Here is a 6,538-nt window from a genome sequence, read left to right as displayed (position 1 = left end):
CATTATATTTACCGTCTATTACTTTAAAAACCTTTTGTTGGATTAGAATTCCTTTCATTTTCTGTTGCCATATAAAAAAATCACTTTTGCCATCAAAGGATTGTAAATTATATTCGACCATTTTCAAAAAAGGATCAGTGTTTAAAAAACAAAAAGTATTTAAGCGAAGTTTCAAAAAAATTTAAGAAAGATAGATTTTTAGAAAATTATTATCACAGATTTAGTAGTTTAAGTAATTATCTCGACAGGGGTTCACAAATAGTAATTTCAAACACTTATTTTGACAGTAGTCTCAGAGAAACAGTGGAAATTTTCTTCAACAAAAAACAGATCACAATAATAGTTTCAGAGAGTTATTTTAACAATAATTTTCCAGAAAAAATAGATCACACAGATCACAAATAGCAATTATGAACAGGTTTCAACAAATAATTACCAGAGAATGCTCACACTTAGTTACAGTAATATTTCAGAAAAATAGTCACAATAGACCACAATAATAGGAATAACCACAGGAATAGTTCAAAAGATAACCAAAGTAATAGTTCCAGAAAAATAACCACAATAGATAAGAACCGAGGCCTTCCAGCCTAAGTCCCAACCAGAAACCCGAAGACCTCAAGGGTCCGGCCAAGTGGGATATTAAGGGAATTTAACCGCGGTAAACAATAATAATAATCAATAGATCAACCAACAGAAAAAAGAAAAAAATTGCAAAAATCTTAAAAGGAGGGGTTTAGAGGTTATCACCACCAAGGCGAGATCGGTGATTAGAGACGAGGCTCTGATACCACTGTACGATGCGTTGCGTATAGATAATTAATATTTATCTTATTTTTCAATTCATTTTTGTAAAAGATAATTACAAATTCAAAAAAAATTATAATTCTGAATTGTTAAAAAAATATAATTTATATAATTATTATTTATTAAGTACTAATATAATAATTATTATATGTTAAGCACTAATATAATAATTGTTATATGGCTTATAGTAGCAACAACTATTCCAAGGTTTTTTTCTTTTTTAGGAAATGTCCTTATGAATATAGTTGTGTTACTTTGTTTGTGAATTTTGTTGATTCTATTTTTCAATTTCTTTCTCTTGATTGTTTAATTCATAATGATGTTGATACAATTACTGAGAAATATAGTTCTAATCTTGATTTCTGTTACGAAAAATTTTAAGAAAAATATTTTTTTTAATTGTGTTAATTGTAGTAAATATATATATATATATGCATTTTCTATCGAACTTATTGTCTTTTTTTTTGCCACTTAATATATTGGGTGTTTGTTTCTCTTTTAGTAACTATAATGATGTTGCATTTACTAATTTGAAGTACTCCTTTATAACTTAGTAAACCAAGCCCTTGATTTTACGGACCACCATACTACGTATCGTAATAGATGGTTCACATGTAATTGACTCATTCAACCACGAATGTGTTGAGATGTCTACCACCAAGATCTAGGGTAGAAAACCAGTAAGAAAAATATAATTGTAAATTTTTGAAATCTTAATATTATGATAAAATGAACTGATTGAAAAGAATTCGAGATGAATACCTCAAAGTTGTCTCAAGATTTAAGAGAGATTCAAAAGACAATTCAAAACTATTGAGGTTTTATCATAAAATATCTGCAACAATTTTTTATAACAATTCAAAGTTTGTAACATATTCGTAATTTTCTAATTATATTCTGAAAAATAAGACAAATATTACAATCAGGCACATACACCATACTAGTTTCAAGGAAAAAAAAATATACGTACAAAATGCTGACCTTAGAAGTGATCTTAAAAATTAGAATTACATCACTCAATTAACATTTTTAGTCATATATATAGAATGAGGTTTATATTATCTATTTTTAGAAAAAAAATCTAGAAACCCCCCCCCCCCCCGTAATAATAGAAATGTTCACAATACTCCCTATGAAAATTAAAGTATCAAATACTCCCCCTATGATATAAAATAAAGTTCAAAAAACTTCCCTCCGTAAAAAAATTGAGTCACACGCGCTTTGACTGCGATTTTTCTATGAAATTACCTTTTTTTTATATTTTTGCCTTTCTCTCACTTGTAATATATATAATATTATATATATGAATTTAATAATAAAATATTATTTATATAATAATTATTTAATTAAAATATTATACATTTTTTATAATAATAAAATATTTTTTATATAATAATTAAAAAAAAGCAGCAGTCATTGCCCAATACAATGAGGGCGACGTCGGTCGGTCAGATCTGGGCGGCCGATGACGCCTAAATGGACGGTGGGGGGAGGGAAGGGGAGGGGAGAGGAAAGGTCACCGGGAGGAAGGGGGAGGGGAGGGTTTGCAGGCGGAGGGGTGGGGGGGGGGGGAGAAGATGTTAGGGGGGTTATAATTGTTATTTTGAATTTTTTTTATAAATTATAATTATATATATTATAAATATATTTTAATAATTATAAATTATTATGAATTGAAATAATTATATATTAATAAGCTTAGTTTGACCGATTGACTAGAATGGGTATTTTAGTCATTATTGCTAAAAAACAGACTCAAATTGACCAGGGAGCGGTGTGATTATTTATTCGTAAAATATGAGTGATTTTCTACATTAAAAATATCATAGGGGGATTTTTGATATTTTGTTATATCACACGAGTCAAAAATGATTTAACCCTATATTTTTATTTTTATAAGTGTAAAATTAAAAATTTATCAATATTTTTGAACAATTCTTAATGGATTAAATGTGAAAGTTTGAATGGTGTGTGTAATTTTAGAACTTTTTGGAAGAAAGTGTAATTTCTCATTTTTAAGTTAATGTTGCTTATTATTATGTGGTTAGTTACTATGTAATTTATTAGATATAAGAGTGTTTTGCCTATTTTAAAATAAGAAGGGAGGCTTTTGCTGAGTTTTTAAATCACATGGGAGTTTTATGCAATTTGGCCCAAATAATTACACTGTCTTTCCCTGAGATCTGGTATAATTACACGTAGATCTCCTGTGGTCTGGAAATTTACATTTAGTACTCATAAGGTTTGCTTCCTATGAAATTACCTATTTTTTTTTATATTTTTGCCCTTCTCTCACTTGTAATATATATAATATTATATATATGAATTTAATAATTAAATATTATTTATATAATAATTATTTAATTAAAATATTATACATTTTTAATAATAATAAAATATTTTTTATATAATAATTAAAAAAGGCAGCAGCCATTGCCCAATACAATGAGGGCGACGCCGGTCGGTCAGATCTGGGCAGCCGACGACGCCCAAATGGACGGTGGGGGGGAGGGAAGGGGAGGGGAGAGGAAAGATCACCGGGAGGAAGGGGGAGGGAAGGGGGGGGAGGGTCTGCAGGCGGAGGGGTGGGGGGTGGGAAGAAGATGTTAGGGGGGTTATAATTGTTATTTTGATTTTTTTTATAAATTATAATTATATATATTATAAATATATTTTAATAATTATAAATTATTATGAATTGAAATAATTATATATTAATAAGCTTAGTTTGACCGATTGACTAGAATGGGTATTTTAGTCATTGTTGCTAAAAAATAGACTCAAATTGACCAGGGAGCGGTGTGATTATTTATTCGTAACATATGGGTGATTTTCTACATTAAAAATATCATAGGGGGATTTTTGATATTTTGTTATATCACACAAGTCAAAATGGATTTAACCCTATATTTTTCTTTTTATAAGTGTAAAATTAAAATTTTATCAATATTTTTGGATAATTCCTAATGGATTAAGTGTGAAAGTTTGAATGGTGTGTGTAATTTTAGAACTTTTTGGAAGAAAGTGTAATTTCTCATTTTTAAGTTAATGTTGCTTATTATTATGTGGTTAATTACTATGTAATTTATTAGACATATGAGTGTTTTGCCTATTTTCAAATCAGAAGGGGGGCTTTTGCTGAGTTTTTAATCACATGAGAGTTTTATGCAATTTGGCCCAAATAATTACACTGTCTTTCCCTGAGATCTGGTATAATTACACGTAGATCTCCTGTGGTCTGAAAATTACATTTAGTACTTATAAGGTTTGCTTCCGTCTAATAGATTTACCCATCCATCACTTAAAATTCATAAAAATTGCTGATATTTTTTTAAAAAAAGGATAACAATTTATATTTACGCCCAATTGACTTATTATTGACTTATTTCAAGTAAAATAATACTTTCTGACTAAACTAGAAAATATACTTCCTACATGCATTAACATGTGAAGATGCAGGGTAGTTTGGCTATAAAAAGATTTGTTTGACCTGCAATAAGTCAATAATAAGTGAACTGGGGGTAATAATGGATTTTCATTTAATTTTTTATTCATATTAGCAAATTTTGTGAACTTTGAGTAACATAAACAAACTTTAGGAATACTAGATTTAATTTTTTCAAATTACATAAAATTTATGTGTAGTTACACCAAACATTAAGAATGGGAGGTGTAATTATCCCATAAAATATATATTATCACACATAACTTTGTATCAAAAATTAAGAATGACCGATGTAATTATTCCCATAAAATATATGTTATCACACTTAATTTTGTGTATACATATATAACTAAAGATTTACGCGTTATGCAAGTGTTGAGATAGTCACCCCAATAATTTATAGTAGTTTGCATGCAATTTTGTGAGGACTATGTTCTGAGGGTGTTTGCTTGTGGAGTAATGCATTCGTTATGTTGAAAATTTAAATATGGTGTTTGGATTCATTTTTAAAGTGTCTTATTATATTTTGTGGAGATAAAAAGAGAAAATAGAAATAAATATGTATATGTTGGAAATAGTGTGTATGTGTTATTAGCTTATTATTGAAAAAATTTAAAATAAATATTTTATTTTATAAATTTTATTTTTAAATTAAATTTTTTCAAAGTTCAAAATTATAAGCGATTTTGTATCATAAAATAATAAATATTACACTGTTTTTTGAAAATACTCAAATTTTTATAATTTTAATAAACTTTATTACAATTAATTTTTTCTTCTCTCTCACATTCTCTATATTTATTTTTCTTACAAACTTTCATATTTTTAATAAACCAACAATTATAATTTTTTTTCCTTTTTTATCTGAACCCACATTTCTTTTTCTCACATACTTCTTTCTTTATGAGGCAAACGATATAAATTAGACCCACAAAGCGTACCCCACGTTTAGGGTTTGGAAAATACATTATTTCATAAAAAAAAAACAGAAAAGAAATTGAGAAAAATATATTTCATATTATTTTGTAAAAAAAATATTAAATTACCTCTTTTCTCTTTATTCGCCACTTGCAGTAAAAGGCAGAGTAGAGTAGTGTTCGTTTAGTCTTTTCACAATAATAAGAAGGGTAAAGATCCTTTGAAATCATTCCCTTATTCATTTCCAATTTTCAAAAACCGTAAACCGCTATTTCTCCTTCTCTTCTCTGCTCTCTCTCTCAACTCACTACTGCCACAATGGCACCGGTGATGTCTTTGGATGAAGAAACCACGAAGAAAGTCATTCGTCAGGTGATTTGCAAGATATGTTTTTCTTTTTTTAGATGATGAAAAATATTCATTGTGTTTGGATTTATGTTTTAGTTGTTTTGTTTTGTGTTTTGAAAATAGAGAGAGAAAAATAGAGATAAGTAAGTGTGTGTTGAAAATAGATGATATGTTTGGACTTATGTTTTGAGGTAATTTGAAATATTTTAAAATAAGTGGTGTAGGTTTGATGTTGGAATTTGGGAGACAAAAATTACTGTTCATTGTCAAATCATATATTTATATATATAAATATGTATATATATAAATAGTTTATTTTAATGTTGTATTTTTGGGAGACAAAAATAATTATTTATTGTCAAATAATGTCTGTTTTGTATTATATATATAGTAAAGTTTTTTTCTAGAGGAATTGTCAACATCATCTAAAAACTTATTTTGAACATTTATGTATACGTACTATAAAATATGCAATTATGTTGATATAATTAATCTATAATATTTTATTATATTATGAGTGATGATATGCTATATTTTAAATATTTGTGCATGTAAGTTAATATAAAAATTAAGTTATATAACATACTTTTTTATAAAATTAAATTGAGCTTGTAAATAATTTTCTTATAAAACATATTTTCATATTGAACTTGTAAATTTTTTTATGTATTATATAATTTATATAAAGCTATACATTCTGAACATTATTGTTTAAATAAAAATTTGAGTAAAAATTTTAAAATTACTAAAAGTAGTTTTGAGAGAGATTTTTTAATTAAATATACTTAGGAAGTGAAACAAAAAATATAAAAATATGTTGAAAGAGTATTTTTGTTCTGTCAACACTAAATTATTTTTTTAGGGGGACTTTTGTTATAATAAACATAATTTAGGGGTCAAAATGTATAATAAAAATTTTATAATTTTGTAAAAGGTTTATTAGCTGTAAGATGGTCGCATGGTAAAACATACTTCAACTCTCTCCTCTTTCTCTCTCTCTAGGGTTTTGTTTTTCATCGA

Source organism: Sesamum indicum, linkage group LG6, assembly GCF_026168435.1.
Source record: "Sesamum indicum cultivar Baizhima isolate 11 linkage group LG6, ASM2616843v1, whole genome shotgun sequence".
Taxonomy (NCBI): Eukaryota; Viridiplantae; Streptophyta; class Magnoliopsida; order Lamiales; family Pedaliaceae; genus Sesamum; species Sesamum indicum.
Note: the sequence above shows the minus strand (reverse complement) of the source record.